At 41.7% G+C, this 21,725-nt stretch overlaps 1 protein-coding gene across 3 annotated transcripts in view; it reads right to left on the bottom strand.

Moving 5' to 3' along the window:
- The window catches only part of TMEM45A (transmembrane protein 45A), a 101,254-nt gene that overhangs the window by 58,679 nt on the left and 20,850 nt on the right, over window positions 1-21,725 (bottom strand). Inside the window, exon 1 of one of the 3 annotated variants that reach the window (XM_060009859.1) lies at window positions 18,277-18,459. The exons of 1 other annotated variant lie outside the window; for it this stretch is intronic. The gene's annotated coding sequence lies outside the window, so the exon portion shown is untranslated. Of the gene's footprint in view, window positions 1-18,276; window positions 18,460-21,725 lie in introns of those variants that run through there. One more of the 3 variants, XM_060009857.1, reaches the window with a different exon arrangement.

Genomic DNA, 21,725 nt, shown 5'->3' with positions numbered 1-21,725 from the left:
TCTTGCAAAAACAAGTGAACCTAGGTGTGATCCAACCTCTCTATGTAATTCTTAATTTACAGCAAACGTAGGGGCAGAGGAGCATGTTAAATGACATCATAGGGATGCAACCAGTAAAACCAAATGATGCAAAATTCTACAGGACAAACTGGCTTCTCAACAAATAAACTGTAAGAAAAACAAATAGAGAATTTGTGTATTAACAAAGACTCCTGAATCCTATTTATAATTGCAATGCATGAGCTTTATTTAGATCCTAATTCACACAAAAATAGTTCAAGACTTTTAATTTTATAGGGGTGAAAATCGTATTGTATTTAAGGCTTTTTTCTTAATCTATATTTTTTAAAGATATATACTAAAATATTATGGACCAAATAATATGATGACTTGGATTAGTTTCCAAATTGTGATGGTCAATTTTGTGTGTCAAATTGGCTAAGCTCATGCTACTCAGTTTTTGGTCAAACACCAGTCTAGATGTTGCTGTGAAGGTATTTTTTAGATGTGATCAACATTTAAATTAGTTGACATGGAGAAAAGCAGATTACCCTCCACAGGCCAGTGGGAGTGGGGGCAGTGGGGGGAGCATGGGGCAGGGAGGTGGTGTGCTCAGTCAGTTGAGGGCCTCAAGAGGAAAGACTGAGTTTCTCCAAGGAAGAAGTAATTCTGCTTCCAGATTTTCTTCCCAATAGAAACTGCAACACCATCTCTTCCCTCAGTCTTTAGCCTGCTGGCCTGCCCTACAGATTTCAGACTTGCCAGCCCCCATAATCTCAGGAATCAACTCCTTAAACTAAATCAGTCTCTCTCTCTTTTTCCATATATTCATACACACACGCACATCCTTTCGGTTCTTTTTCTCTGGAGAATTCTAATACCAAAATTATCTGGGAGAGAGGAGAAATGAGTAAGGAAACAGATAAAACAAAATTGGCCATGAGTTAGTAACTGTTGAAACTGGCTAATGGGTATATGATACTATTTTGTGTCTTGACATTTTCTACTTAAAAGTTGGGAAAGATAAAGAGAAATGAAAGAGCCAAGCCAAAAGAAATGAAAGAGACCTGTTTTTGGTTTTGTTTTGTTTGTCACAGGTCTTGATGACAGCACAGCATATGGAAAATCCAGGCTATCCTGAGAAATCTGAGGCTGTGACCCATAAGAGAGAAGTTAAAGCTCGAAGGAGCTGGCCTTGGAGGTGACTCTTCCCTTGACCTTGAACTTCCAGTCTGATTTAGACTGCACACTTTCTGGTCCCACTGCACCTGCACATCCCTTTACCACAGCACTTTTCTTATACTTTTACTCTCAATCTCTTCTCAGTAGCCAGGAGCTCCGTACTCATCCAAGCACCAAGCTTGCACTCAGAAATGTTTGATGCATGAATTAAGCAATGCCTAACTTGTTTTTTGTTTTTGTTTTTTGTTTTTCTTTGTGGTACGCGGGCCTCTCACTGTTGTGGCCTCTCCCGCTGCGGAGCACAGGCTCTGGACCCGCAGGACCAGCGGCCATGGCCCACGGGCCCAGCCGCTCCACGGCATGTGGGATCCTCCCGGACCGGGGCACGAACCCGTGTCCCCTGCATCGGCAGGTGGACCCTTAACCACTGCGCCACCAGGGAAGCCCAATGCCCAACTTTTAAGCCAACTCATGTGCTACTGTCTTCTAGTCCTTGGTTTCTTCTGTCAACTGTTAGAGCCTACCACTAACTTCTCTGTTTTTTTTTATTTCTTCATACCCTCTGATTCCAAATATTTACCTCCTACCAACCAAACATTTGAGGTCTCACTTTATGGGTAGGGCAGACACTGGCATTCACCATCATAGAACTTTGTAAAATTAACCTTCAAAAGCCCATTTCTGGGCAGAAAACAAAATCTCATCCAACAAGTAGCCTGATTTGCAGAGCTTTCTTTCCAACCTCCTAGAAAAGAAAACCTCTCTGACCCTTAGGGTCTGTTGTGAAAGTCATTCTTTTCACAGGTCTGCCCTTAGGTGACAGGATTTCAATGTGAATAACCATCAAATGAACTGTTTCTTTGGCTTTATCATAGTATTCTGCATGTTTTTGGAATAAATTCACTGATTTTACAATTGGAGTGAAGAAAAACCGTAGGATATCCCATTTTATAAATTAAATTAATGAAAAGAAAAATGGTCCAATGCCAGTTTTTCTTTTGCATCTACTTTATAGAGGGAAAGAAAAATGGTGTGAGGGAAAAATGAGACAGAAATAGGCATCTAAACTCCAGCCTCCTGTAAATTCAAGTTCAGACAAGAAAAAGCAGAGTTTTGTAGCTCGCTATGCTCCATGGGAAATGCTGTGACTCTTGTACAGGAAAATGGGGGGGTCTGAGTGGCTGAAGTCGCCTACCCTCCTGCCTCCTCCCCTGTCCCCTGATCTTACACTTAAAGCCATTATTTCAGGAAAAAAAAAATCTCCATCTTTGCTTCTGCCCCCACCTCCCAAAAGGTCAGATATGCAAGTTCATGTCAAAATCTCAAGGTAAACGAGAATGAACAAAGGGAATAAAGAGGAATGAGCAGCTGCTGCCTGGGCTGCCAGTGTCTGAGTTGGTTGCGTGTCTGTGTAGTACAGTAAGCCTCCCTGAGAAAACCATACACGAGCCTTCTTTTGACAGAAATCTGAAAGGTCCCCAGAAAACATGTCAGTAACCAGTGTTGCCAGCTTTGCAAGACTGTCACCCAGGTTTTCAGTTCCTGCCCTTCAGCACTTAGGTAGGTAGGTCTACTTGCCACAGTTATCAACAACAATAAAGTATAGGATACCAGTGAAATTTGAATTCCAGATGAACAATTTTTTTAGCCTAAGTATGTTCCATCTATTGCATCCTTATTTGGAATTCAAATTTCAGTGGGTATCCTGTGTTTTATCTGGCAACACATGAAGGTATTTCCATGGAGTCAAGAATATTGCAACAGCTCAGTGTGGAGATTTCTCAAGGAATGTCCATGAAGCTAATGAAGAAATGGTGAAGCACCACATGAAAATAAGAGGAAAAAAACCCAAGAATGAAATTTCTGGGTTTTTGTCTCCCCAAGAATGAAATCCATTAGCATGTTTCTCTAAGTAAGAGATCCCAAGTTGATTCGGTTGTGACTTCTGAATATTTCCAGATCTCTTTTTAAACATCCTATGCTTTTCCGAATTACACCTTTTCTATTTCTTAATCAAAAATGCCCTATGCCTCATTTATACAATGAGAAATTTGGTCTAAAATGTTGGTGGTCCCATCAAGTAAGCTGAGGATCCCTGGGCCAAGGTTCCATGATAAGAGGCCACCTGAATTGGTATGGCTATCTTTTTTTCTCAATCAATAGATTGTAAAAGTATAGCCACAATCAAATTGTGGGATGCAGTTGGGAGGAATGCTAGAAATCCATGATGTTAAAAATGGGTCAGTCTCATATGATACGTTTGGAACCATTGGTCGAGGAGGATTTCCAGTGCTTCGTCCAACCACTTCATGATTCCCAGCATTCTGACATCAGAGCCACTGAATCACTGTTTCTTCTGCAAATTGGTTCTGAGCAAGTAGAATAAGAGAGGAAAGTCTTGGAACCCAAAGTAAAAACTGTCATAAAAGTGGTCATATGTGATGGGCACTATATTATTCTTGTTGTTCCTTTCAACAGATTTAGCAAATATAGATTAAGGGCCTAATATACAAGATATTTTCTGAATTTCTGTTGGTGTTTTGTTTCTTTTCCTGTAGTCAAATACTACAGTAATTTAGATGGGGTAATTTATAGACATTTTGATCTCCATAAAGGCGTTGTTGAAAACTTACTTCTTTATTAGCTTTCATGTATTCTCACTTTACAAATATTTATGGTGCACTAATTCTGGAATAGATATTATATTCCTTTCTTGTTGACAACCTGCTACCCGCTACATACTACATCTTCCAAAGAGATAAATGAAAAGGAAGGTGAAGTCTCTGTTCAGTGATTCCTTGTGTGGATAATACCCCCAAAAGCATATATATATATATATATATATATATATATATATATATATATATGCTTTTTGACTAACTCCTCTGGACCTACTTGGACACACTGGGGCACCTCAGAGGTCCCACACTGGATGGTCTCTTGAGGTCCATCCATCTTCTTGACATCACTATTCACTGTCTCCATCCAGTGTTTCCAGCCCACATCACAGCTGCACAGAAGTTGGACCACAGTCCATTACCAGGTGAAAAGAGGCTGTTAACTGGCGCTAGGGATACAGGATGAAAGGAGACATCACTGTTAATCAGCACATCCATGGCTTCAAATGGGGTACAAATTACTATTAGGTTCCTGGTATTAATAGGAGGAAAGTAAGGCTTAGAAAAGATTAATAGCTTATTGAAAGGGTTCTCACAGCAAGTTAAATGGCAGAGCTGGGATTTGAACCTGGTCTGGCTGACTCTGGAACCCATGCTCTTACTAATATGCTCCTGCCCTTATGGAATTATGGAAGATGGCCAGAGGTGAGGCTTCAAAATTTACTCAAGACCATCTGAAGAGGCTGCTCTTCCTGCTGTGGGCCCTGCTTCTCTGGGAACTGTCATTACCCGGGGAAGGAAAGATAAAGGGTGAAAAGTGAGAGAGAGGGGCCGCAGCTCTGGTCACGCTGCTCCTCTGTCAGTATCAGGAAGCTAGTAAAAGCTTTGAAGCAAGGAAGTTGCATAGTAAATAGTATTTCAGGAAGATTAATTTGGCACCAATGCACAGAAGATATTAAAGATATTAAATCAAGAGGCTGGGGGCTTCCCTGGTGGCACAGTGGTTGAGAATCTGCCTGCTAATGCAGGGGACACGAGTTCAAGCCCTGGTCTGGGAGGATCCCACATGCCGCGGAGCAACTAGGCCCGTGAGCCACAACTACTGAGCCTGTGCGTCTGGAGCCTGTGCTCCGCAACAGGAGAGACCGCGATAGTGAGAGGCCTGCGCACTGCAATGAAGAGTGGCCCCTGCTTGCCACAACTAGAGAAAGCCCTCGCACAGAAACAAACACCCAACACAGCATAAATAAATAAATAAATAAACTCCTATTCTCAACATCTTCTTAAAAAAAAAAAGAGTCTGGAGGCAAGGAAACTGGTTAAGAGGTTATTGCAGACATCATTTCTGAGATGAGTCTGAGTCAGGACAGGGCAGTGGGAACAGGGAAAAAGAGCCGAATGTGAGTGTTCCCCACCAAGAAGGAAGAACTGACCAGCCCTACGGACCTGCATAGCCAAGACTGTGGTCCACGATGGTCTGAGGCTGGGAGAGAGAGGAGGAAAGACACTACCAGAGCTGGTAGTTGTCCCAGCCCTGTACACTGAGGTACCTGCCTCTTCTGTCTCCTTTCCAGACCACAAGCTCAAAGGAGTCATGGGGTCACCCTGTGTCTGGCAGCCCCGCAGTTTTTCCCCATTGCCGACCACATGCTGAGGGGTTGGTAGACTCGGTAAATACTGACTGGCAGTCTGTTTCCTCTGGCTGGAATGCCGTGTTCCCACCTTTGCCTGGAAATGCCATGTAGGAAGGCCTCCCTGGAGGCCCAGCACAAACATCTCTCCCTCAGAGAGGCCTCCGTGACCAGTCAATCTAAATTCGGTCCTTCAGTTTTCCTTGCATAGAAACTTTTCTTCACCGTATTTATTACAATGTGAAATTTTTTATTTGTTGTTTTTCCATTTAGTTTTTATTTCCTTTCACTGTTTTTGTTGTCGGTGGTGGTTTTCTACTTTCCCCCGCTAGACTATAAGTACTGCAAAGTCAGTTTTTCTTTTCACCATTGAGTCCCCAAAAGCCCACACAGTGCTGTCCCATGGAAATAAAATGTAAGCCACATATGTAATTTTAAGTTTTCTGTAGCCCCATTTTTCAAAGTAAGAAGAAACTGGTGAAATTGATTTTTCATTACATTTTTATGTAACCACATATATCCAAAATGCTATCATTTAAACATATGATCTATAGAAAAAATTATTAATGAGATAGCTTACATTCCCTTTTTTGTACTAAGTCCTCAACTTCTGTATTTCACACTCACAGCACACCTCAGTTGGGACCAGCCACATGCCAAGTGTTCTGTAACCACGTGTGACTAGTGGCTGCTGTAGTGGACAATATAGATCCTTGCAGGATGCTTGACATGTACTCCTTACTTAATAAAAAGTCAATTCATGAAAAAGGGAGTGTGGGAAGGGCAGAAAGATGGAGAAAAAGGAGAGAGGAAAAGAAAGGGAAGAGAAACGAACCTTTTCGGGTATTTACTACGTTAAGTTCTTTCATGTATCAATAAATTACATAATTTAATTCTCATATCAACCCTGGTGAGGTAGGTATTATGAGAACAGTCTTTATAAATGAGGACATTGGTTTGGAGATGTCATAACTGTCCCAACATCATCTTCTCTTTTGAGTGAAAGAAGCAAGATTCAGAACCAATCTCCCTTACCCAACTGTGCTGCCTCATTCACAGAAGCCATACCTAACAAGTCTAGTCATGCCACACTGTTGTCTAACCTCTCTCTCCTCCAGGTGAAACATCCCAGGGTTCCTATGAGATATTATTTTGAATCTCATAGACACTCTCATTTCTAAAGTATAGTCTGACCATTGCAGGCTAACATGGGAGTGTCCACTTCCTCCTCCAGATGTATTTTAGCGGGATTCTTATCCCATTGTTGCCTTCCATTAAACTCTATGACCAAGCAAAATGGTGGCATTTAAAGTTCCCCAGATATGTCAAGCTCTCTAACATGCCTCCTTAGCTCTGTACAGTTTTTCTGCTGCCTGGAACCCTTTTTTCCTTCAACCAATAACACACATCCTGCATGACTCAATTCAAGAAAAGAGGAGGAAGAAAGAGATAGAAAAAAACCAACTCAGCCGTCATCTCACCTTGGCCAAGGAAACTCCCTGACCCACTTTCCAAGTGTGAGGGTCCCCTTTTCTGTATTCCCAAGGCACTGTCACGGAGTTTTTCGTGTATACCATCATTACACATCTAGGGTCTCCCTCACTGGACTGTGAGCTTCTGGAAAGCAAGAACTATGTCTCTTATCTTTACATCCTCATTGCCCAGCATTTGCTGAATGGCTTGTTAAATAAGTAAATAAATGAATGGATGGATCGATGAGAATGCTTATAGCCCTCTTTGAGTGTAAGAAGAAATACCTGGTACCACATAGTCCAAAGAACTAAAAGAGAACTAGTGTGCTCTTGCAATATCCACATCCCATCAGACCAGTTGTCAGGATATGGGTCACAGTGACAGGAGCAGACAGCATCAGCAGAGCACCCTGGGATGCCTTCAACCATTTCATAAGAAACAATGTTCTAAGCTGTGCAGAAGATGTAGCAAACCTGGGACTAGCCTCCATGTTAGCTCCCAGGGGGCAGGAATACGTGGAAATTGTAAAATACTTAAGAATGTAGTGTAGGAAGAAGCATGCTAAGCCTCAGAATGTGGCCACAGAGCCAAGGAGCCCAGGCTCGCTGACCTGGAAGGGACAGGGGACAGGCAGTATTGGTAACCATCTACCTCCTGGAAGGGCAGATGGTGGCAAACTGCACTGAGCAAAGGGCAGGACCACAGGAACTTAGTTCTCCCTAACTCACAATACCCTGGGCAAGAATGTTCACCCTCTGAGGATACCTTGAAAGATGCTTATAGATGTTGACTGCACTGAGACTGTGGTCTATACTAGGTCTTGGGCCAGAGCCTCTAACCTTTGAGGCAGCATGCTGGTGTGCCCCTGGTGGGAACAGTTGTGCCAGAGGAGAATATAAATGCACTCAGGCCCAGGAGCAGCCAGGTGAGTGTAAGAGGGACCAAAGCCTATGGAAGCCAGACCTCCTCCGGCCTGTTGCCTAGGAATGAGCACTTAAACCTACATGGTGTCATGTTCTAGGTGTTCTGTGCCGTGATAAATGTTGAGAAGCATTGAGTTAGACTATGTGAGATGAATGAGTAACACTGGAGACTTAAGATGTTTAAAAACTATTTCATTGTGACAGGGCCAAGTGGGTAGAGGGTTGAAGACACGACAGTAGCTAGGACAAGAATTTCAAGCTCTCAAACGTACAGACCAAGATCATCCTATTTGTGTGAGTGTTTCTGTGAGTTCAGATGGAAGACGGAACACTAGGGTGTTGTACCATTAAAAATAACTAAATAACAATAACCCGTAAGAGTAAGGCCCAGGTTCTCAGCAAAGGCACACTCCCGAAAAACAAACAAATCAAGGCAAGTGACACTTTATCCCCCAAATAGCCCATATTTCCTAATCCTGAGAGGCAGGTCAGGGGCCAGAGTCAGCCCTACTACCACTGCCTGGGACCCACCCCCTCCCCTCTTAGCATGGTATGGTCCAGGGAGAAATTAGTTCTTAGGAACCAAAAATCTCATGGAATTTCTCCTGCATACCATTATTATAGCCTCATGGACAAGCTGGAAAGTGAGGGGGAAGAGGGAATGATTGTCAGGGAGCTGGGCGCAATATCTCCATGCCCAACGTGTACTCACCTGCCACTGTTTGCCTTTTTTTTTTTTTTTTTTGGCTGCACCGCGCAGCCTGCAGGATCTCAGTTCCTCCACCAGGGGTTGAACCCGGGCCACAGCAGTGAAAGCCCGGAATCCTAACCACTAGGCCACCAGGGAACTCCCTGCCTTTGTCTTTTCAAGGGTAGATCTGAACACAAGGTTGAACATTGCTGGGCAGGTATATAACCAGAGAACCATAATGCTACCTGAGAGAGGACTAGAGGTGTTAGGAAAGCATGGCTTCTATTGAACTCCTACTCAACCAGAAACAATAAACAATCAACAACAAACACCTCTCCCCACATTACTAAGCTGGTCAGAAATACTCTTCATAGTCATGGTAAATGGGCTTAGGGGTATCCTGGAGCCAGGGTACAGGGGCAAGGCAGGAGCTAAATGTGGCAAGGAGGTTCTGGTCACTCCGAACAGGTGCCACACCAGTCCCGCCTATCAGAGTGGCTCTGGCTGGCAGCACCTTGCTGTGGCCTGAGTGGGCAGGAGAAGGCCAGACCCAGCTGGCAAAAAGTGATATGGAGTCAACAGCCCCAAGGGTCTGTGTGTACGTGCTGAAGTGAGTGTGGTATTCTAACAGCCCTAGCCAAGAGGCAGCTAACGCCCGAAAAAATAAATAAATAAATAAATAAAATAGCGCGCCATTGAGAAGCAGCAGCAGCAGCTAACATCTGAGATCCAAATAAATCATGCCAGGGTGGGGCTGATACCAAAAAGAGGAAACTAAAGCTAATCCCTCCCACATCCAACCTCAGCCAGAGATGCAGATGTCACCCGTACTCCACCTGCATAATATTGCCAGTAGAGCACTAAGCACATGCCAGAGAAATTTAAGCTCTTCTAAATCCCAAGTTAAAACACATCCAAGCCCTTCACAGAGCTCCACTCTCTAAACTTTGCCCCCAGCTTCTAAAGGTATTCTTCAACATTTGGAAATGACTGGAAAACAAATATCTTCCATCCTGAAAGCTAATAAAATGTTCACCCACTCATCACCCACCATGGGCCAAAGAAGAATCAGGAAATCTCCTTGATGTGAATCCCACCCTGATACTGCAAAAGTTGCTTCACGTCCCAGCCTGGCAGTGCCACCATGAAGACCTTAATTTTTTCACTTCCACTTATCCCTCCACCTCTTAGAACAAGACAGGAAAAGTGAGAGATTTTTCTTAGTGATGATATACTCTGCTCCCACTCGCTTAGAGACAGGGAATGATGAAGACAGAAGCTGCAGTTATCCAAAAGGATGAAGCCAGGTTGGCAGCCTGTGTCTGCTTGCTTCTCCAATGGATGCAGGGAAAAAACTAGAACCAGAGGCCCCGCAACAGCTCACATCAAGCTGCACAGAGTTGGAGGTTCCTTTGGAGTGTGTGTGCCACGGGGGCGAAGTGGGGGGAGGAATACAGGTGGTTATGTAAAAAGGCATTACAGGTAAAACCACAAAAGGAAGAGAAAGAGAGAAAGACAAAAATAGGAACAGAGAATAAGGGCAATGACTGGAAAACAGTAACAAATACGGTGGATATTAATCTGACTGTATCAATAATCACTTTAAATGTCAATGATCAAAATGCATCAATTAAAAGATAAAATTGTCAGAGTAGATCAGAAATTTTAAAAAGATGCAACTATATGTTGTCTACAAGAAACTCACTTTAAATATAAAGGTACATACAGAGTAAAAGTAAAAGGATGGAGAAAGTCATATTATGTTCACACTAATCAAAAGAGACCAGGAGATTTTGATCCTTGGTCAGGGAGCTACGATCCCCCAAGCCACGTGGTGTGGCCAAAAAGAGAGAGAGAGAGAGAAGGAGTACTTACATTAATTTCAGACATAGCAGACTTCAGAGCAAGGAAAATTATCAGGAATAAGGAGGGGCATTGCATAATGATAAAGGGGTCAATTCTCCAAGAAGATATAAAAACGTTTAATGAGGGCTTCCCTGGTGGGGCAGTGGTTGGGAGTCCGCCTGCCAATGCAGGGGACACGGGTTCGTGCCCCGGTCTGGGAGGATCCCACATGCCGCGGAGCGGCTGGGCCCGTGAGCCATGGCCACTGAGCCTGCGCGTCCGAAGCCTGTGCTCTGCAATGGGAGAGGCCACAGCAGTGAGAGGCCCGCGTACCGAAAAAAAAAAAAAAAAAAATGTTTAATGAATATGCGCCTAAAAACAGAGCATCAAAATACACGAGCAAAAACTGATAGAACTGCAAAAAGAAACAGATGAATCCATCTGGAGACTTTAACACCCTCTACCAGAAATGGACAGATTCAGCAGGCAAAATATCAGTAAGGACATAGTTGAACTCAACAGCACCATCAACCAACTGAATATAACTGACATCAATAAACTACTTCCTCCAACAGCATTCTTCTCAAACTCAAATGAAACAATAACCAAGATAGATCACATTCTGGGCCATAAAACACACCTTAACAAATTTAAAACAACAGAAATCATGCAATATATCCTCTCAGACTACAATGAAATTTAACTAGAAATCAGTAAGATAAATATATCTGGAAAACACCCAAATACATGAAGATTAAACAACATTCTTCTAAATAACACGAGGGAAAAAGAAAAAAACTCATAAGAATTTTTTAATATTAAATTAAAATGAAATGAAAGTGAAAATACAACTTATGAAAATTTGTAGCATGCAGCAAAAGTAGTGCTTAGTGGGAAATTTAAAACATTAAATGCTTATATTTAAAAAGAAGAAAGATCTAAAATGAATAACCCAAGCTTCCACCTTAGGAAACTAGAAAAAAAAAAAGAGCAAATTAAATCCAAAGTAAGCAGAAGAAAAGAAATAATAAGAATTAGGACAGAAATTAATAAAGTTGAAAACAAAACCAATATAGAAAATCAACAAAACCAAAAACCTGTTCTTTGAAAAGATCAATAAAATCGATAAGCCTCTAGCCAGGCTAACTAAGGAGAAAAGAGAGAAGACACAAATTACTAATATCAGGTATGAAAGAGGGGACATCATTACAGATCCCGTGAACATTAAAAGGATAATAAAGGAACACTATGAACAACTCTATACCCACAAATTCTAGGATAACCTAGATGAAATGGACCAGTTCCTTGAAAGACACAATCTACCAAACTCATATAAGAAGATATAGACAATCTGAATAGCCCAAAATCTATTAAAGAAATTGAATAGAAAATTAGTCATCTTTCAAAACAGAAAGCACCAGGCCCACATGGGTTCACTGATGAATTCTATGAAATATATAAGGAAGAAATCATACCAATTCTCTATAATCTCTGCCAGGAGATAGAAGCAAACGGAGTACTCCTAACTTATTTTATGAGGCCAGCAGTATCCTAACATCAAAATGTGACAAAGACATGGCAGGAAAACAAAAATTACAGACCAATATATCTTATAAACATAGATGCAAAACTCCTCAGCAAAAATATTAGCAAATCAAATCCAACAATGTATAAAAAATAATTATACATCACAAGCAAGTGGGATTTATCCCAGGTGTGAAAAGCTGTTTCAATATTTGAAAATCAATTAATGTGCTCCATCAAAACAATAGGCCACAGAAGAAAATTCACATGATCATATCAATGGATACAGAAATAGCATTTGACAAAATCCAACACCGATTCATGTTAAAAAACAAAAAAATCTCTCAGCAAACTAGGAATAGAGGTGACTTCCTTAACTAGACAAAGACTATTTACCAAAATCTATAGCTAACATCATACTTGATGATGAGAAATGAGAAGCTCTCTTGCTAAGATCAGGAAAAGGCAAAGGTACTCCCTCTACTTTTCAACACTGTACTGGAAATCTTAACTAACACAGTAAGATAAGAAAGGGAAATAAAAGAATATACATTGCAAAGGAAGAAACAAAACTGTCTTTGTTCACAGGTGATATGATCATCTATGTAGAAAATCCAAAAAGAATCAACAAAAACTGGAAGTAATAAGCATTTATAGCAAGATTTTAAGATACAAAGTTAATATGCAAAAGTAACTGGAACTATATTAAACTAAAAAACTTCTGTACAGCAAATGAAAACATTAACAGAATAAAAAGGCAACCTATGGAATGGGAGAAAATATATGCAAATCATATATCTGAAAAGGAGTTAACATCAAAAATATATAAAGAACTTATACAATTCAATAACAAAAAAATAGCAATCCAATTTAAAAATGGGCAGAGGAACTGAAATAGGCATTTCTCCAAAGAAAACATACAAATGGCCAACAGTTACATGAAAAGGTACTCAACATCATTAGTCACTGGAAAATGCAAATCAAAACTGTAATGAGATAACACCTTACACCTGTTAGAATGGCTATTATCAAAAAGGCAAGAAATAAGAAGCGTTAGCAAGGATGTGAAGTACAGGAATTCTTGTGCACTGTTCTTGGGAATATAAACTGGTACAGCTACTATGGAAAACAGTATGGAGGTTCCTCAAAAATTTAGAAATAAAATTACCATATGATACAGCAATTCCACTTCTGGGCATTTATCCAAAGGAAACAAAATCACTATCTCAAAATAATATATACACATTCACTGCAGTATTATTTACTGTAGCCAAGATGTGGAAACATCCTAAGTGACAACTGACAGATGAATGGGTAAAGAAAATGTGATACATACACACACACACACACACACACACACACACACACACACACACACATATATACACAATGGAATATTATTCAACCATAAAAAAGAAGGAAATCCTGCCATTTGCGACAATATGGATGGACCTTGAGGACATTATACTAAGTGACATAAGTCAGAGAGAGAAAGACAAATATTTCAATTACACGTGCAATCTAAAAAACCCCACATTCATAGATACAGAGAACAGATTGGTGGTTGCCACAGGCTGGTGGGAGAGGAGGGATAAAATAAGTAAAGGTGGTCAAAAGGTACAAATTTCCAGTTATAAGATAAATAAGACCTGGAGATGTAATATTCTGCATGGTGACTATAGTTAATAATACTATAGCATGTATTAGAAAGTTGCTAAGAGAGTGGATCTTAAAAGTACTCATTACACATTTTGTAACAATTTTCTGTTACAAAAATTGTAACAGAGTGTGATGATTCATGTTAACGAAACTTATTGTGGTAATCATTTCTCAATATATACATATATCGATATATATACATAATCATTATCTTGTACAACTTAAACTAATACAATGTTATATGTCAATTTTATCTCAATAAAAAAGAAAGGAAAACAAAACAAACACCAAATTTAAACGTGGGTGGGCAGAAGACCTGAACAGACACCTCATCAAAGAAGATATACAGATGGCAAATAAGCATATGAAAAGAAGCTCAATATCATGTCGTTAGCAAATTGTAAATTAAAACAACAGTGAGGTACCACTACATACCTATTAGAATGGTTAATCTCTGGAATACTGACAATAGCAAATGCTGTGACAACGTGGAGCAACAGGAACTCCTATTCATTGCTGATGGGAAAGCACTATGGTACAGATACTTTGGAAGACCATCTGGCAGCTTCTTTAAAAATGAATCATACTCTTGGGACTTCCCTGGTTGTCCAGTGGTTAAGACTCCGTGCTCCCAATGCAGGGGACACAGGTTTGATCCCTAGTCAGGGAACTAAGATCCCGCATGCCACACAACACGGCCAAAAAAGAAAAAAAACCCACAAAAATTAATTATACTCTCACCATATGATCCAGCAATCATGCTCCTTGGTATTTACCCAAAGGAGTTGAAAACATGTTCACACAAAAACCTGCACATGCATATTTAGAAGAGCTTTACTCATAATTGTCAAAACTTGGAAACAACCAAGATGTCCTTCAGTAGATGAATGGATAATTAAGTGTAACACATCCATATAATGGAATATTATTCAGTGAGAAAAAGAAATGAGCTATCAGGCCACAAAAAGACATGGAACAAACTTAAATCCATATCACTAAGTGAAAGAAGCCAATCTGAAGAGGATACTTACTATATGGTTCCATTACGTGATATTCTAGAAAAGACAAAACCATGGAGACAGTAACAGGATCAGTGGTTGCCAGGGATTAAAAAGGTGGACAGGTTGAACAGGCAGAGCACCAAGGATTTTTAGGGCAGTGAAACTATTACATATGATACTATAATGGTAGATACATGTCATTATACATTTGCCAAAACCCATAGAATGTACACCACCAAGAGTGAACTGCAACATAAACTAGGAACTCTGAGCAATAATAATGTGTCAATGTAGGTGTGTCAAACTGCACCTCTCTGCAGCAGGAAAGCTGTGCATGTATGGAGGGTGGGGGTGTATGGGAACTCACTGGACTTTCTGCTCAATTTTGCTATGAACCTAAAATTCCTCTACAAAAATAAATCTATCTTTAAAAAAGGCACTACCAGTAGATGCCCAATGTATAAGGTCACATAAACAGCAGAGCAGACAGTATCACTTTCCAGAACCCAGCAGGGGCAGCAAAGAGGGGGCCCCACCAATTTGTCCCGTGTCTGGCATCTACTAGCATCCTAACACAGTCCTAAAGGAAAACCCCAAAATCATATTCTGTGCTCCCAAAGCATTCTTGTTTTCATAAGCCAAAAATGGTGAAGCCTCAGCAAATCAACAGGGGGGAAGTGGTGGAGTCAGCAGACACTCCTGTTTACTGGGAATTGTGTCCAGTACCCTGCAGGAGAGCTCTCCTGGTACCTCAACAAAAGCCAACTATGTCCAAGCCAGCTGAGTCATCCTTTGGCCCTGGCCCGGAAAAGGAGCCTCCCTGAAACACCTGCCAAACTCCACAGTCACTTCTGAAATGTAGGCCTACAGGAATCTTCATAGCGCTAAAGGGCGACAGCCACAGCTGAGAAGCTTTCTCATGTATACCGATTTTCTTTCCTCCTTTCACCATCATGTTGCTCATTCTGTTGCTCTCCTCTGAAATCCCTCTAGTTTATCCCAAATTCAAGAGTTCTATTTGCCTTTCTCTGAGCCTGTAACAAGACAGGTGCAAAAACACAGTTACTCCTGGGGCCTCACCAACAGGCGATGAGAGCAAGCTCCAACGTACCCCCCACGATCACGCCCCAGATGCATCCTCCTAGAAGGGCCTGTGTAAGGCAGTGTGCACAGCTGTGCCTGGGGGCACCCCCTCTCTCAGGACCAGGCAGGTGGCCACACTTCTACCATCAGACGTGAAGGGAAGTAATAACAAGCCCTGTACCCCAACAGAGGCGGGAGACAAACCTATTTGGGGGGAGCACGCCATCTTGCTTACTTTCCAGCTCATTCCAAAAGAATTTAAGGTCGCTTATGAAGATTAATAGAGGTGACAAAAAAAAAAAATAAAGATGAATGAGAAAAATGGGAAGTTGAGGGGTTTGGTTCTTCTGGATTGGGAGTGAGGAAGATTGGCAGCAATTTTATAGTCTCTAACTTCACCTTTCCCCACTTCAATCTGTCCCTTCTTTACTGGTCCTACCTGATTCTAGCTCTTTTGTCAAGGTCACAAAAGACCCCCAATAGCTTATTCTGTCCTCAACTTACTTGAGCCACTAGCAGAAATTCACAGAGCTATCAGTGCCTCCCTGCTGGAAAATATTCTTCCCTTGTTTTTCCTCTTCACTGGTCCCTCCGTCTTTTCTGCTTTCTCCTAATCTCACAGCTCCATAAAATTAGAATGTCCTAGGGCTCAGTTTTTAGAACTCTTTTCTTTTCTATATACCCTCAGTACTGGGGGCTAACATTCTGCTTCATGGTGTTAAATATTATGTCACATGTCCACCACTCCAAGATTTTTATCTTTAGCCCAGCCTTCCCACCTTCACTCTAGACTCCTATATCCAGCTTCCCACTCAGCATCTTCACTCAGATGTCTAATATACACCTCAAATCCAAAACCTTCCAAAACAGATCTCTTAACATCCCTGAACAGATCTGCTCTAGTTTTCCTCACTCAGTGACCACTTCATCTTTCTGGTTACTCATCCTCCAAAATGTAGAGTCATCCTTGATTCCACTCTTTCACTTCTCACAACTAATCCATTTGAAAATCCTGTTGGCTCTACCTCCAAAATATGCCCAGGACCTGTCCACTCCTCACCCCCTCCCCTGTGACCACTCTGGTACAGGTCTGGATTATTACAGTGGTCTAACTGGACTCTGCTTCCACCTTGGCCCTTTCAGATGGTTCTCAACATAGGAGCCAGTGTTATTCTATTGAAATGTAGGTTGGGCCCAAGTCTTCACAAGAGCCTTCGTAGCCCTACGTGATTTAACCCCTGTCATTCCTCCGGCCTCCTCTCCTCATCCTCTCCTCATCCTCTCCTCCACCAGCCACACTGGCCTCCCTGCTTCTCCTTGCACACCAGACTTACCTCCACCTTCCAGCCTTTGCAATTGCTGCTTCTCCTGTTTGAAATGCTCTTCCCCCTTAACTCCACTAAGCCTTTGCTCAAAAACTTTCTCAATGAGGCCTTCCCTGATCACCCTATTGAAAACCCCAAAGTGCCTCAACACCCCATCCTCTTTTCTTGCTTTACTTTCCCCATAATAATTCCCCATCTAAAATACTACAGACTTTACTGACTTATTCTGTTGATTGCATCACCCCTCACTAGAATAAAAGCTCCATGAATGCAGGATTTTTTTGTTTTTCTTTACCGTTTAATCTCTGGCTCTTAGAACTGTGCTTGGCATATAGTGGTTTGGTACCTAAGTGTTGGATAGATAAATGAATGAACGGATGGATGGATGGATGGATAGATGGATGGATAGATGGATGGATGGATGGATGGATGGATGGATGGATGGATGGATGGAAAGGGTGGATACCAGGACGTATGCTTTAGCTGCCAGATTCCTATAGATCCCAAAAGGGGAAAATGTCACAAATCAAGTGAAGTAGAATTCAGCATTTAAGACACATTCCTTCACACTTCTACTCTGCCTATCTAACTACAATGCTAGATCCTAACATAAAATGAAATGTCCATAGAATCATTAGAATTACACGGTCTTAGCTTTGTCTCAATCAGCCACAACCTACAATAAGCAGGCTGTGGAAACACTATGACTATGGGAGTTGAGAACGGCAGGCCATGACTCCAATGCTAGGGAAGGAGGGTTAGAGGAAAAGTTGATAAACTAAAGGTAACTAACTATTATTGAGTTTCTACCGGGAGACAGATACTGCACTAGGCTCTTTGCTAACATTATTTCATTAAATCCTTACCACTCTAGGAAGCTGGTATTATTAACCCCATTTTACAAACAAGGAAACCAAAGTTCAGAAAGATTAAGTTATTTGCACAATATCACACATACACAGTAGAGTCAAACTAGGTCAACATGAATGAAAAGTTCTTGCTCTTTCACACTAAAAGTTACTCTAGAAATGGTGAACTAACCTTTGACTGTTTCAAACCAATGCTCTATTCCTAGTCACTCATCATCTTTGATCTGAGTAGATCGAGCACCTTAGATTTGAGGCAGAAGGGTTAAGAAATAAGAAGCTAAAACAAAGCCTTCATGTCTTAGTTAATGCTGAAAATTTGCTAACAGAATAAAAAAAATCAATAGGCTGTAATCTGACACCTTTCAGTTAGTTTTACACACATACACACATCCATGTGCACACCAAAAGCAACTAGTAGGAAAACACAATATTAAAATTTACCACACTTTTACCTTTACCAGCATTCCCCACGGCTCATGAGTATCAGAGACGTGCTGCTCAGTAGCGGACAATACTGGCAGATGCTGCTTTAATGCTCAAGAAAAATAAGCATCTTTCACCAGCATCAGCCTTGCAACAGCCCCAGAGAAGTTACTTTTCTTCCTCCCACTCACATGTTTCTCCCTGGGCATTGTGTACATTGCCAGTGGCCTCCACCTCCACCCAACTTACAGAAACCTGGCCCATAATACCCTGTAATTAATGTCATCAGACATGTAAGGCTGTCAGCCCACTAAGCATGCTCTCTGCTCAGCAGAAGACACTCTTTTGCAATCATGGAGGCACTCCCCAGGCACTGTCTGCAGGTGTTTCTCCAGTACCTGAGAGGAGTCACATCCTTTTATTCCCAGTCTCACCAAGTCTGCCTCCTGACTAATCATTTCTATGAAACTGTTCAACCATCTAGCTTAGGTGGCCAGGGTGGAAGCACAGTAAAAGTCGAAGGCTTCCTTGGGGATTAGGTCCACCCATGACGCTGCTTCTCTCTCCTGGGTCAACCTACCAAGCCAACCCACTCACACTCATTCCCACCCAAGGGGAGTAGATAAATGCTGCAGTGTGTGTGTACCCCTTACCTGTGCTTAGCTGCACCTATGAAGATTAAGAAAACTTAGGAATGAATATTTACAACCATTGCTGCTGGGTTCAGTATTTGGGCCCACCAGCCAATAATAATGTTTCTTAGTTCTTACCTAAAAAAATAAGACATACTGGACTGTATGTAAAAAGCACACATGAAATTGAGGTTGTGCTATTTAAGTACCATAAACCAAAGTAAACCAAGGAGATGTAGAAAATGCTTCTTTTCAAAGGACAAGAGTACCACATGTTGCAAAGACCTGAATCATTCTTTTAACTAGAGGTTCTAAATCAGTATGGAAATGGTTCTAGAAGGGGAAAAGAGACCTCTGACAACTCCTCTTAAAGGAGGTTAAATATGCAATCAATTAAGATCAAAGAATGGGCAGCAGTTTCATTAGGTGCTCGTCTGGATACATAAGCTTGGAGAAAGGTGGTGAAATGGGTCCTTGATTTTATTTTCTCACTTGTGTTACACTTGAGTGACCCTGGAGCATACAGGCAGAACCAGCTACACGATTTGTACGGCCAAGAGCAAAATGAAAATGTGGGGTCCCTTGTTTACAAATTTCTGGGACTTCCACAACAGTGACAGTAGAGCATTAAACCAAGAATGAGGCCCTCCCATCTAAACTGGGCCCTGGAGATTGGTTCAAGATGGCGGAGTAGAAGGACGTGTGCTCACTCCCTCTTGTGAGGGCACCGGAATCACAACAAACTGCTGCACAATCGTCGATAGGAAGACACTGGAACTCACCAAAACAGATACCCCACATCCAAAGACAAAGGAGAAGCCACAATGAGACGGCAGGAGGGGCGCAATCACAATAAAATCAAATCCCATAACTGCTGGGTGGGTGACTCACAAACTGGAGAACACTTATAACACAGAACCCACTGGAGTGAAGGTTCTGAGCCCCACATCAGGCCTCCCAACCTGGGGTCCGGCAGTGGGAGGAGGAATTCCTAGAGAATCAGACTTTGAAGTCTAGTGGTATTTGACTGCAGGACTTCGACAGGACTGGGGGAAACAGAGATTCCGCTCTTGGAGGGCACACACAAACTACTGTGCACAGGACCCAGGGGGAGGAGCACTGACCCCATAGGAGGCTGAACCAGACCTACCTGCTAGTGTTGGAGGGTCTCCTACAGAGGTGGGGGGTGGCTGTGGCTCACTGTGGGGACAAGGACACTGGCAGCAGAAGTTCTGGGAAGTACTCCTTGGTGTGGGCTCTCCCAGAGTCCACCATTAGCTCCACCAAAGAGCCAGCTAGGATCCAGTGTTGGGTCGCCTCAGGCCAAACAAACAACAGGGAGGGAACCCAGCCCCACCTATAAGCAGACAAGCGGATTAACATTTTACTGAGCTCTGCTCTCATAGCAACATCCAGCTCTACCCACCACCAGTCCCTCCCATCAGGAAACGTGCACAAACCTGTTAGATAGCATCATCCACCACAAGGCAGACAGCAGAAGCAAGAAGAACTACAATCCTGCAGCCTGTGGAACAAAAGCCACATTCACAGAAAGATAGACAAGATGAAAAGGCAGAGGCCTACGTACCAGATGAAGGAACAAAATAAAACCCCCAAAAGACAACTAAATGAAGTAGTGATAGGCAACCTTCCAGAAAAAGAATTCAGAATAATGATAGTGAAGATGATCCAGGACCTGCGAAAAAGAATGGAGGCAAAGATCGAAAAGATACAAGAAATGTTTAACAAAGACCTATAAGAATTAAAGAACAAACACCTAGAAGAATTAAAGAACAAACAGAAATGAACAATACAATAGCTGAAATGAAAAATACACTACAAGAAATCAGTAGCAGAATAACTGAGGCAGAAGAACAGATAGATAAGTGACCTGGAAGACAGAAAGGTGGAATTCACTGCTGCAGAACAGAATAAAGAAAAAAGAATGAAAAGAAATGAAGACAGCCTAAGAGACCTCTGGGGCAACATTAAACACAACAACATTTGCATTATAAGGGGCCCAGAGGAGAAGAGAGAGAGAGAAAGGACCTGAGAAAATATTTGAAGAGATTATAGTCGAAAACTTCCCTAACATGGGAAAGGAAATAGCCACCCAAGTCCAGGAAGCACAGAGTCCCAGGCAGGATAAACCCAAGGAGAAACAGGCCGAGACACATAGTAATAAAATTGGCAAAAATTAAAGACAAAGAAAAATTATCGAAAGCAACAAGGGAAAAATGACAAATAACATACAAGGGAACTCCTATAAGGTTAACAGCTGATTTCTCAGCAGAAAGTCTACAAGACAAAAGGGAGTGGCATGATATGTATAAAGTGATTAAAGGGAAGAACCGACAACCAAGATTACTCTACCTGGCAAGGATATCATTCAGATTCAATGGAGAAATCAAAAGCTTTATAGACCAGCAGAAGCTAAGAGAATACAGCACCACCAAACCAGCTCTACAACAAATGCTAAAGGAACTTCTCTAAGTGGGAAACACAAGAGAAGAAAAGGACCTACAAAAACAAACCCAAAACAACTAAGAAAATGGTAATAGGAACATACATATCAATAATTACCTTAAACATGAATGGATTAAATTCTCCAACCAAAAGACACAGGTCCAATGAATGGATAAAAAAACAGGACCCATATATACGCTGTCTACAAGAGACCCACTTCCTACCAAGGGACACTACAGACTGAGAGTGAGGGGATGGAAAAAGATATTCCATGCAAATGGAAATCAAAAGAAGGCTGGAGTAGCAATACTCACATCAGATAAAATAGACTTTAAAATAAAGAATGTTACAAGAGACAAGGAAGGACACTACATAATGAT

This window comes from Delphinus delphis, chromosome 4, assembly GCF_949987515.2.
Source record: "Delphinus delphis chromosome 4, mDelDel1.2, whole genome shotgun sequence".
Lineage (NCBI taxonomy): Eukaryota > Metazoa > Chordata > Mammalia > Artiodactyla > Delphinidae > Delphinus > Delphinus delphis.
Note: the sequence above shows the minus strand (reverse complement) of the source record. Positions and strands in the feature narration are given on the sequence as shown.